Below are 13,785 nucleotides of genomic sequence, written 5' to 3'. Positions count from 1 at the left end.
ATGATTGAAAGTGAGAGATTGTATTATATACGCAGGCAACAACATGTTCTTAGATGTGATTCTTATGAGAATTTACGTAACCAAAAAGCTCAAGGAAATACAAATATCTCCAACATTGGCCAACGTGTCATATTACCTTCATCCTTTACTGGTGGTGCGCGCTATATGCTGCAAAACTATTTGGATGCCATGTCGCTTTGTAAATGGTTTGGATATCTTGATTTATTCATAACCTTTACGTGTAATCCCAAATGGCCTGAGGTTAAAAGGTTTCTTAAGGATACTTCACTTCAACCAGAAGATAGACCTGATATACTATGTAGGTTGTTCAAGATCAAGCTTGATGCATTTATTAAAGACCTAAGGGAGAATCACATTTTCGGCATTATTCAAGTAGGTAATTGAATTATCTTTTATTCATAATCCATAAAAGTTTAAGTTTTTTTTAATATTTTTTCTTACGGTCTATTACAATTTTATTTTGTTCAAAATGTTTTGCAGTTGTTTATACAATAGAATTTCAAAAAAGAGGTTTGCCGCATAGTCATATATGTCTATTTATGCATTCTGAATACAAGTTACCGACTGTTGAATTTATCGACCCGATGATTTCCGCCGAGATACCAAACAGAGATGAAGATCCAGAATTGTATTCACTTGTGAATGAGTTCATGATTCATGGTCCATGTGGAGCTGAGAATATCAATTGCCCATGCATGGTGGACGGAAAATGCTCTAAAAACTTTCCAAAGCAATTCTGTAACCATACGTCTGTTGATCAAAATGGTTTTCCCTTATATAGGAGAAGAAACGATGGTCATTTTGTTGAAAAATCGGGTGTGCATTTGGATAATAGAAATGTTGTTCCATACAACAAGTATCTATTGAGAAGATATCAAGCACATATTAATGTTGAATGGTGCAATCAGGGGTCTTCTATAAAATATTTATTTAAATACATAAACAAGGGACCTGATAGAGCTATAGTTGTCGTTGAACAAAGCAATAATGAATGTGATAATAATGATACGGTCGATGAAATCAATGAGTATTACGACTGTAGATATCTATCTGCCTGTGAAGCATCATGGCGAATTTTTACATATGATGTTCATTACAGGTATCCTTCTGTGGTTAGACTGGCTTTTCATCTGCCTGGTCAACAACAAATTGTTTATGGGGAAGACGATGATATTGACGATGTTCTCGACAAAACTTCTGTTGCTTCTTCAATGTTCACAGCTTGGATGGAGTGTAATGCAGTTAACAGTGATGCACGGAAACTTACGTATGTTGAATTCCCTACAAAGTTTGTTTGGCAACGCGGTGATAGGATTTGGAAGCCACGGGAGGTAGGAAAGTGCATTGGTAGAATTCATTCGGTTTCACCTAATCTAGGGGAAGCCTATTTCTTAAGAATTTTGTTAAATAAGGTCAAAGGTCCGAAATCATTTGAAGAAATCCGCACAGTAAATGGTGAACTATATTCTTCTTTTAGGGATGCTTGTTATGCTCTTGGGCTCTTGGATGATGACAACGAATACATCGATGCAATCAAAGAAGCAAGTCATTATGGATCTGGTTTTTACCTACGATTTTTATTTGCTACATTATTGATGTGTAACAGTATGTCTAAACCGGAGGTTGTTTGGGAAAACACATGGGAATATTTAGTAGATGGAATTCTTTATAACCAACGACAGAGATTCAAATCTCCAGGTATTAAAGTTTTATTATTATTACTATTTATTTAAAAACTCAATTATTTATTTTTAAACATACATTAACTATTATTTTAATTATAAATAAAAATTGTTAATAATAATTCTAATTAATTTGCTCTTTATCCTCCAGACTTATCACTCAATGAAGATCAACTTAAGAACTTAACTTTGTTCGAGATAGAACAAGTTTTACTAAGGAACAATTCCACTCTCAAAAATTATAAAAACATGCCTATTCCAGATGTAGATTCTGTTTCTTCTTCAAACAATCGACTTATCACTGAGGAGTTAGATTATGACATTCCTGTTATGAAGGCTGAGTTTGATCGTATGTTTCTTGCATTGACAAATGAGCAGCGTCACATTTTCCTTGATATCATGGGTGCAGTTAAAGAAAATAAAGGAGGTGTCTTCTTTGTTTATGGTTATGGTGGGACTGGTAAAACTTTTTTATGGAAGACAATATCTGCAGCTATTAGATGTGATGGTCATATTGTTTTAAATGTTGCTTCAAGTGGGATTGCTTCATTATTATTGTCTGGAGGTAGAACAGCACACTCTCGATTTATAATTCCATTTGAACTAACAGAGGATTCCGTTTGTAAAATAAGTCGAGATGGTGACCTCGCTAGGTTATTGAGAAAAACCTCTTTGATAATTTGGGATGAAGCTCCTATGGTCCATAAGCATGCATTTGAAGCTTTAGATCGAAGTTTGAAAGATGTATTTAGGTCTGAAAATTCTAGCAACTCAGATATTCCTTTTGGAGGGAAAGTTATTGTTTTTGGAGGAGATTTCAGACAGATTCTACCTGTTATTCCTGGTGGAAGTAGACAAAACATTGTTAATGCTTCTTTAAGTTCTTCATATTTATGGGAACATTGCAAGATCCATAAATTAACAAAAAACATGAGGCTAACTGTTGGAAGGGATCAATCTGATATAGAAAAAATCAAAGATTTTGCAGAATGGTTGTTGGATATAGGAGAAGGCAAACTTGGTGGTATCAACGATGGTGAAACAGTTATTGATATTCCAGATGATATTCTCATTGATGATCCACATGATCCTATAGGTTCATTAATCGACTTTGTATATCCTTCAATTTTGGAAAACTACAACAATACAAGTTATTTTCAAGAAAGAGCAATACTTGCTCCAAAGAATGAAGTCGTTCAGGAAATAAACGATCGTTTGTTATCGAAGTTTCCAGGAGATGAGGTTGAATACTTAAGTTCAGATAGTATATGCCAATCTGAATTTGTCCATGATCAGTTTGATGCAAATTTATATTCACCTGATGTTTTAAATGGTCTAAAGGTATCAGGTTTACCAAACCATAAGTTAGTTTTAAAAATCGGTGTTCCAGTTATGTTGCTGAGAAATATTGATTAGAAAAATGGCTTATGCAATGGGACAAGACTCCAGGTTATATCATTGGGCAAACGTGTTATTGAGGCGCGTATCATATTTGGAACTAATATTGGAAACCGTACTTTTATTCCAAGAATGTCTTTAACTCCATCAGAAAAGAAGATTCCCTTCAAATTCCGAAGAAGACAGTTTCCATTGGCTGTATGTTTTGCAATGACCATTAATAAGAGTCAGGGACAATCATTATCGAAGGTTGGTTTGTTTCTCAAACATCCAGTGTTTTCACATGGGCAATTGTATGTTGCCTTATCTAGAGTTCAAAGCAGAGATGGATTAAAATTATTAATTTTAGATAAGGACGGTGCCCTCACAAATCAAACTTCCAATGTTGTTTATAAAGAAGTTTTCCAGAATTTATAAACAGTGTTTTTGTACCATATTTTATTTACTTGTAAAAAATAATATTTCATCCATCATATTAAATAAACAATTTAAAACACTTTATTGCATTTCATTTATTCATGTAAATTACAATATCACTATTCTTCATTTTTTGTGAACTTTGATATGTTTTTTTATTATACAAACAAAATGAAAATTATAATTCTATTTCAATTTATCAACCGTGGATTTCCACGGGTTTTAACCTAGTTTTACTTATATATATGATGTATGACATTTTATGCCTCACGGGTACATTGTCAAATTAACTTCAAAGAAAAGATCTATACATTTTAGAAGCGGCTTCAATGGTTATAAGGACAATGAAGGCATTGAAATCTTTAAGAAAAAGGGGTTTGCTAGCATTTTACCAAAGATATCCTCTTTTTGTCAAACACACAAAATTGATACTTTGAATATGGAAGATTGTATGTTGGTGTGAGAAACCGTAAGACCACAAAGACTAATAGATTTCAGTTTGAGGTTGAAATCTTTAACACGGTGGTGAATACGTAACTTAAAGAATATTAGGATCAATTTAGTGAAACAACCACCCAATTACTAGAATACATGAGTGCTTTATGCCCTTGTTATTCATTTACACAATGTGACAAATTAAAGTTATTGAAGTTGGGTAACTTTTACAAGTATGCCTTTGATGAATCGGATATGATAGACCTTGAAGGATAACTTGAGATATTTTATCACTCTTGCATCATAGATGAGCACTTCAGTAGTTTGAAAGGGAATTCCTACCTTTCTCGTTTGATGATTAGTACGGGGAAACATTGCTCTTATCCTTTGGTTTATAAGCTTTTAAAGTTGACTTTGATATTATTTGTAGCGACCGTACGTGTAGAAAGATGTTTTTTTTGAAGATGAAGCTCTTGAAGACCGACTTGCACTACAAAATTGGTGATGACTTTTTGAACGACGCATTGCTTTGTAGTGTTGAGATTGAAGCACTTATGAAAGTTGAGAATGAAAAAGTAATTTAACGGTTTCAAAAGATGTCTGCATGAAGAAGACAAATTTAAATTGTAATAGATCGTTTATGCTTTTAACTTTTTATATAATGGATTTTTGTATTAGACGTAATGAATTATTTTTTGGTTTTATATTATGTTCAACCGAAAAAAAAAAATCGGCAACACCTAATATCAATTCATGCATTCGCCCCTCTTGGGGTTGAAACGAGGCCATGTAAGGCTATTGTTGTTGACGGAAGTATAACAACTGTTGGGGCTGTTGTAGGGCTGTCTGAAAACAACTTGACGTTTGCTAGAGCGAACCAAATACATCAACAAGAGACTGCTATGTAGCAGCGGCTACAAAGGCAACATATATTGTTACTCTATTGACAGAAGACAACATGTGGCACGATCGAAGGTTTGGAACCCATCTAGCTTGTCCCATAAGTCATTCACAGTATAACTAGTATAACTGTAAGCAGATATTATGTGCAGAAGATTAGCATCACAAGTAGAATAAAACCAAGACTTTATCCAAGAATTAATAGCCGCCCAATCCTCATCTTCATCATTTTGTGGTTGGGATTTACTGATAATATGACCATGAACCTTATCACCCTTGCACATATCAAGAAATATACGACGCCAAAGTTTTATATTAGGAGCCATCAACAGACTGTGTAAAACTAAACTGTGAGTAAACATTAGTGAGGACAAATACTAGTTGACTAGCAATGGGAGTCAATTCCATGGAGGTTCTCAATAATAACAGAGATGTCATGTTGCTCGGAGAAAAAAAAAACAAGTGCAATAAAGACAGGAAATAATAGGAAATAAGCTAACCGTGGGGAGAGTGAAAGAAATGATATGATAGTCTAACCACACTGACGAATGAATATGAGCATTAAGATGATGGTGTCGAATCGAATATGTTGCTGATGAGATAGTCTTGGCGGCTGCACACAGAGGTGGTGGTTGGAAGACGGCGACAACGACAACGACAATTGCTTTGGGAGAAGGCAACATTGTATGTTGGATAAGAAAGCGGGATTTTTTATGGTTTAGGGATCTAGTGTAGGTTGTGAACGGTATGGCTTGATACCATGATCAATAGTGTGAAAATCCTCAATTAGGGTTGCATGTATAGATGTCAATATGTAGATACATAGTTTTCTTTGTAATTCATAATTTTAAGCAATCTACAAATGCAGTTAAACAACTTTCATCACGGACTTAATAATACATTTTTTAACGGAAAATCTAGTCTACTCCTAATTTCACCTATGAACGAGACAAGACTTGAACCCCCCACCTCAATGAGGGAGGCAACAGTGGTCTCATGGAAAAAGGATTTTTACAAAATTCAAGAGTGAGGTGCATATTAATTTATACTTGGTCTAAGAGATCGTGGACAAATATTTTACAAACTATTACATGACTCAAACTCGAGCAAACTACAAATGTTCACAACAAGAGTTCATAAGGAAGAACCTGACAAACTCACTTAAACTACATATGAACAACTTTTCTGAAGACAGAGAAGAAATTGGAATTAAAAAAAAGTATAGATTCAGACCACGCACAATGAAGACAACAAATGAAATGTTAATAACATTTTTATGAGAAATCATGCTGATTTCAAACAACTGAGACTATAAGAAGCACCAGCTAGGTGGCCCAACGGTGATCACTTGAGATAAAACACTTCAAAAGGAGGAGTTCCCCCATATTCGGCTTCAACTTTGGGGTGACCTACTATTATAAAAAAAAAGAGAAAAAAGAAGCACCCTACAAACTTAGCGTGGTTCGTTTTCTTGAAAAGCCATTTCTGTAATACCCGAGTAAGATTCCCATTCGTTAGTACTACATGGAATTAACGGGACATCATAAAGATCAGATTGCTCCCCTTCTAGGATTAAGCTTCTAGATTCTTCGGGTGTTTGTTGTTTAACCCATGGATGAGTAGTAAACTTCCTCAGGCCCTCTAGCTCCATTGCCACCTCTCTCATAGTAGGTCTATTTTCTCCTAGTAAGTCGAGGCATCTCTTTATGAGCTCAGCTACTGCTTGTAACTGGTCAAGAGTCCCTTCACTTGATACTCGTGGCTCAACAATCTGAAAGAAACGGTTTTCTTTCATGGACTTGATAAAGTAGGTTGCTAAATTCTTCTCCTCATTGATTCTACTTACACAAAGGGGTTTTTTCCCAGTAATTAGTTCCGCAAGGACCATACCAAAGCTATAAACATCACTCTTGTCGGTTAATTGGCTTGTGTGGAAGTACTCAGGATCCAAGTACCCAAGTGTGCCCTGAACAAGAGTAGTGACTTGATCATGATCTAAAGGGACCAATCTTGAAGCACCAAAATCTGATATTTTTGTCGTGTAGTTATCATCTAATAATATATTGGCAGACTTGACATCTCTATGTATGATAGGCATAGTAGCTTGTGAATGAAGGTATGCAAGTGCAGATGCAGCTTCAGAAGCAACTCTCAATCGATTCTCCCATGATAACCAACTCATTCCACCCGATTTATGATGAATGTGATAGAAAAGCGTGTTATTGGATATGAACTCATAAACTAGTACTGGTACCTCCTCTTCCAAACAGCAGCCTAACAACTTAACAACATTTCGATGGATGACTTGTGTAAGGATCAAGACCTCATTAATGAATTGCTCAGATTGACTTCCATCCACTATTTTAGACTTCTTTATTGCAACAACACGATTATCTGGTAAGAATCCTTTATATACTACACCATAACCACCTCGCCCAACAATTCGCTCCTCTGAATAGTTGTCAGTTGCTCTTCGGAGCTGTTCAGTGGTGAACATAGTCACGGCTTCACTAGTCCCTGTTGCCTTGAGCTTTTGTTTCATAAACACACCCCCATTTTGCTCAAAAAACTTTTCTCGTAGCTTTATGAGTTTCCTTTTCCTTATGCCAAGGAAAATCCCAGTTATCCCAGATAATATAGCTAGCAAGCCAAACACCAGAGCTACATTTGAAAATAAAGGAAAACTCTTCAACTAATAGTTATGTTAAATGGCTTATAGAAGAAAAGTGAATTTAAATGAGAATAAGAGAACAAGCTTCAGAAGGAACTGTAAAATAAATCTTCACATTAGAAGTAGTCTTAAGACATTAGATTGCAAAAAACGGATTATATATATATATATATATATATATATATATATATATATATATATATATATATATATATATATATATATATATATATATACAAAGACATTTATATACACAGGCTGTAGTTATATTATATGTGACATACCTACAGAGAATATGATAGCTGGAAACTTTGAATCTTTAGCATCAGGTCGACAATCATCTTTTATTTTTCCATCACCAGTGTATCCTTTCAAACAAGTACAGTTGTAGCTCCCTGGAGTATTGATACAAATGCCATAACAACTGATGTTGCTTTTATCCTCACACTCGTTGATGTCTAGCAAGAGATATATATTCACATATTAAGAAAAAAAAAGATACAAAAAATGACATTTGCTTCTGTATTTGAAGATTATTATGTTCTACAACTGAAACTGACCTTCGCAGCCTGGATCAAGATAAGGATTTCCCTGGTAGCCATTGTTACAGATGCAGCGATACCCACCAGTGTCTTCATCTTCGCAGAAGCTATTTCCCTTACATTCTGTAGCCTGTGTGCAATTCCTGTTGTCTCAATTACCCAATCAACAACTATGGGAAGATTGTTATCTATCTTAACATCAAGATCCATATTAGACAAATCAGGTACACCACCAAACGTGAAGCTCTCTTCCTCACCAAGAAAAGCAAAACCACAAGGATTGAATGAAAACACTCTTGCATGATTATAGAATGAGCCAAGTGAAACATTGTAAAATTTGAGACCTTTTGGTATTGATGTCTGACAACACCCATTTCCTGAACAGTACCCAACAGGTACATCTCCTGCTTTGCTACATAACCCTAAACACCCACTAGTGAAATCGAGTCCATTCCTCCCTGTGATTAAAGCAGAATCATCGCACCCAATGACAGTGAACTTGTTCTTCTGCGAAAAAGTGAAAGGTGTGGTCTCCAAGTTAGTCCATGCAATAAGTTCATAAGTTGCTCTTCCAGATTCGTTGTAGCATCTGAAAGCAATCGAATTGGAAATTTTCATCTCGTGTCCTGACATACTGTATATTTCAATGTTCCCTGATCCGATGAAAAGCTTTGGGGGGTTAGAAGTCAAGTTGCACGTCAGGTTAAATGATTCGTCTATGGAGCACCCTTTGTCTATGCCGAAAGGGTATTCAATTGTCAAGTTCCCGCACTGTGTTCGGCATCCTGGATTTGCTGTCTTCGCCATGGCTGTAGGGGTGAAACGTAAAGCAAAAAGAACAAGGGTGATAAGAAGAAGCATGTTCCTATTTTCTTGTGTATGTATGAGCGATCGAGCAGATATCTTTTTTTGTTTGTGTTTGAAACGATTTATCGGAGTATCTAGCAAAAGGTTTTATAAAATTCCCTTTGACATTGCACATATAAAATTCCCATTGACATTGAACAGTAACAAGGTACGCACGTTTTACAATGATATTAATATCAAGTGGGTCACTCATTATTAAATTCCGATAAAGAAAACTGAAATAATCTATAGACACGATAAGAAATTAGCGACGAAGATGCAGCCAACGATATCGATCCTTCTCAGTGTCCACAATGGCTGCTAGCAAAGGTATTAATGGTTACATGGTTTAGATGATATAGATGGTGAAGTATACAAACAATCATTAAAAGAAGCATCATTTTGCTACTACACCAATGTATTCAATTTATGAATCATACTTGCAACTAGGATCGACAAAGACTAGTAAACAGTCCAGTTTTTGAACAAAAAAATTATTATTATTATTATTTTTTTGGACCGGGCTGATCCGGTCCAGCTTTTTTCAAATTTTCCTGTCTTTGTAGGACGGCAGTCTAGTTAATTTCAGGTGACTTCCAATTCAGTTCAAAATTTTTTTCAACATACAAGTTTTTCTGTTTAAGGTTCAAAATTTTAATCATTCCGTAGAAAAAAATATAATCATTTAGTAATTCGTAAAATAATAAATTTTAAAAGACACCACAATAAGTTTTTATATAACTAACAGTTACCAATTACAACATAACTTGAACGTATGATCATATACTTAATCCTCCAATCTTCAGAACATGTAAAATGTTATTCAATATCTGATCGTAAATGTGTTTTAATTAAAGAATCCTATGAGCAATATATATGTGCTTGACTCAATGATTGGAGTAGAAATTAAAACTATTTATTAAAAGTTGTCTTCAATAGAATATGTCATTTATAGTATATATATATATATATATATATATATATATATATATATATATATATATATATATATATATATATATATATATATATATATATATATATATATAGTTAGGTTCAAATGTTTTTACTATCTATCTATTATGTGCATGTATGACTGATTCTGGACCAATCATTTTAGTTATTTTAAGAAAGTAATTAATGCATATTAAATGCTGAAGATGTAATTAATATTCATTATATCTTCAACATGTAATATGTATTAATTACTTTCTTAAAATAACTAAAATGATTGGTCCAGAATCAGTCATACATGCACACAATAGATAGTGAAAACAAAATAACCTAACCCTATATATATATATATATATATATATATATATATATATATATATATATATATATATATATATATATATATATTGTAAAAGCACCACCTTATCGCCGATTGACGCGTTATAATCTTAAAAAAAAATGATGCGTTATAATGTTATTGTATGTTTTGTTGTTTCTTTTGTCTATGATATAAATGTACATTGGTAAATGTTTCATTTAGACAATCTTGAAAGTTCTATATATTCAAATATGATGTATCATGTATTTGTATTTATCTATACTTTCCTTTTGGTATTTGAACCTGTATAATTAATACGAATGAATTACAATATTCTCTTACATGTTATTAGAACATTCTTTACATCGATCCTAAAAAAATTTACAATGCAATAAACTCTTTAGAGTTTAATTGATTGCCACATCCTCTATCTATTCTTCATAAACTATTACTATTTTCTTTTTCATACAATGCATTGAACTTTATAAAGTTCAGCGAGACATATTTAAATGATGAAATCATTTATTAGAAAACATCTATTTTCCCATTGAAGAGTTCAATGATCATTAAACTCTATATCCATTAATAAACGCCAACATGACATACTACTGGTATAGTTTAATCTATTGAATGCTAATTATGCGTGTCATCTCATTTGATTCCCCTACTAAATATGCATTGTGGAAGCTCTAAGCCTTCATTGTCAGCCCTCTTTTCCTCCCTTTCTCTTATCTTGTTGACCAAGGCAAGACTCTCAACCTTTTTCTTTATCTCCAAGTCGACTACCTCTTGTGTCGATTTCTCTTCTCCAAATTACCTCCCTCCTCATATTTTTTCTTCCTTTTCCTTACCTACACGTCTTTCTTCTTCCTTTCTTCTTAAAAACTATGACTACCTGATGTGTGCAAAAGATATCACCTCTCCATTTTCCCAACTCGAATGAGTAAAGGGATATATATAGTTTTCGAAAATCCATCCTCACGTCGTGATAATTAGAGTCTCATGTCGTGATCTCAGTGTAATCCGTGTCCGGCAAGGAAACTAGCTTCCGCGTGTCTATCTTCTAGAATATTTGTAACACCCCAAAATTCAAGGCCAAAATTTCATTTTTAAATGAGTTATTATAAAACCAACAGTATAAGAGAACATCCATAATAACATCTCATGCCAAAACCAGTACGTCAATAATCAAAACATGTCATCATAAAATCCTATCAGAGTATAATCCCAAAGATCTCCTATACGGAAAACATAGTGTGATGCGATACGATCGAGCCGACTCATTTCTTTCGAAAATGAAGTACCTGAAACCAAAACTGAAAACCGTAAGCACAAAGCTTAGTGAGTTCCCCAGATACCACATACCATACATATCAACTGATCCATACATGCCATACATAACAAACATATCCATAATCAAGTAAGATGCTATGTGCCAAACATAGTCTTGCTAAGGTGCTATGTGCCAAACATAGTCTTGCTGTTATGCCACGGGTCGCACGTGGTCTTCTTGGTCAAGCTTGGGGCCACTTCTTGGGTCTTACAGACAACTGCCAAGTACCACCCCCTGGTCTTCCATGCAAACATCACAAAGACAACTATACATGCTACTCTACTAGGCTACTCAGTATATAGGGTGCCAGGAGCCACCTCCTGGTCTTTCATACGTAGTAGTATACAGTGCGCCAGGAGCCACCTCCTGGTATTTCATTCATGTTGCCTAGGGCTAACCCCCGGGTCTTCCTACCAGACATAATAGCATATTGTGTGCCAGGAGCCGTCTCCTGGTCTTTCATGCATACTGCCTAGGGCTAACCCCCGGGTCTTCCTATCATACATAAACTAAATGGGTTGGCATTGTGGTCGTAGACCCATACAAATAGTGAGGAGACTCACCTTACACTGCCAAAGATTCGCTGGACACTTCTAACTGCTAACCGAAACTTTTGAACCGCTGACCCTTCGGCTTCCCGAACTATCAGTACCCAAAACAACATTTAGACCATAATAATCCAAAAGTCAACCCTAGTCAAATGTGGTCAAAGTCAACGGTCAAAGTCAACATCCAGTTGACCTGACTCGCCGAGTTGGTCTACCAACTCGTCGAGTTCATACTCCCAAAAACAACCCCGACTCCACTCGTCGAGTCTAGCAAGAACTTGACGGGTTCTCCTTCAACCATACAATCGGGACCAACATCAACCGACTCGCCGAGTTGTATGAACAACTCGCTGAGTCCATCTTCATAGACTAAGGAGATTGTCTTGGACTCGCTGAGTTCTTCCTTGAACTTGTCGAGTACGATGAACTTCATGACCATTATGGACTCAGACTGGCTGGGTCCTTTTCTAATCTCATCTCTCACCCTTAACAGAAGGGTTTTAAGGGCAAGAACTGGCCTGACTCGCCGAGTCCTACAACTGACTTGCCGAGTCTCTCTATGTCCAACACTATTCAGATGATTCCATACAAGCTCCAGGCATCCAAGACCCATATCTAGCCTCCTAGGGTCGGGATGTCACACAAAGTTGCTACATTTGCACCCTTACATCGCCCTTTTTGCTCAAAAGGCCATAATAACCACTTAATCTTTGCATGGGGAGGTTTGATGGCATAAAACTCACACCTTTATGCCTTTACTTCACTAAACACCCCTAGATCTAAAAGGATCTAGCTTGGGGACGTCCAAATCCCACAAGGTATCATTCTTGGTCCATAACTTCATAAAAGGGACAAAAGGAGATCTAACAAACCACAAGGCAAGAAAAGAACTTGATTACCAATATGAGCAGCAAATGAGATGGATCTTCTGGATCTACTCCCCCCTCATTGGATCACCAATCTCCTTCTTCACCTTCCAAGCTCCAAGAATTCTTGAAGACTCACAAAATGGCTCACAAGCTCAAAGGAGACTCTATGGTTTTTCTCTGGACGTGAGAGAGTATCAAGGGGGCTGGTGGAAGGTCATAATGTTCCTTAAATAGGGTACAAGTTCCGCAATTAGGTTTTTTCCCAAACCTGGCAACTCGCCGAGTCAGTCACTAAACCTGCGACCAAATTGCGTCCAACTCGTTGAGTCACCTATTTACTCGACGAGTCACCCTCCTCCTTTGAGATTCCTTCCCTTTCTAAGCCTTTTGAATTCAAGGTGTAACAATATTGCTCTTCGCATCGTGATAATAGATGTCTCATGATGTGACTTTGTTTTTTACTAGAATCTTCTTCTTTTAAGCTCCACTAAACTCTCGTTTTAGCTCCAGTCCTTCCAAGCTCCAATATTTGTCACTTCTAATCCTTATTCTTCAAGAGTGTCCTATTTGGCTGCAAAATGTAAATTAATTCAATAAATATAACTTATCTTTCCAATTAACCAAAATATAACTTAAAATGTATTAAAATATTGCCTAAATACTTGTATAAATATGACAATATCAAAATACCCCACACTTATCTTTTGCTTATCCTCAAGCAAAACTAATCTTTTAAGTTAAACTTTCATCAACAACATCACATAAGACAATCCATTTAGAACCCAGCCATTATACTAAAACCTCAATACGCATATTTTTGTCTAAATTCCTAAATACTTCCCGATCCTAA

At 35.4% G+C, this 13,785-nt stretch overlaps 2 pseudogenes across 1 annotated transcript; one reads left to right on the top strand and one right to left on the bottom strand.

The window, feature by feature from the left end:
• Positions 1–3,518, top strand: LOC145075563 (uncharacterized; annotated as a pseudogene).
• A 2,198-nt stretch (positions 3,519–5,716) lies between these two features.
• LOC145073763 (wall-associated receptor kinase 2-like) lies at positions 5,717–9,021 on the bottom strand (annotated as a pseudogene). Its single transcript, XR_013691529.1, has 3 exons — positions 8,085–9,021; positions 7,809–7,982; positions 5,717–7,514 (listed from the first exon to the last, which is right to left on the bottom strand). The product of XR_013691529.1 is annotated as a wall-associated receptor kinase 2-like (transcript).
• Positions 9,022–13,785: the final 4,764 nt, after the last annotated feature.

Source organism: Lactuca serriola, chromosome 9 (assembly GCF_051521515.1).
Source record: "Lactuca serriola cultivar US96UC23 chromosome 9, Lser_US96UC23_V15, whole genome shotgun sequence".
NCBI lineage: Eukaryota > Viridiplantae > Streptophyta > Magnoliopsida > Asterales > Asteraceae > Lactuca > Lactuca serriola.
This window is presented reverse-complemented; position numbering and strand designations above follow the sequence as displayed.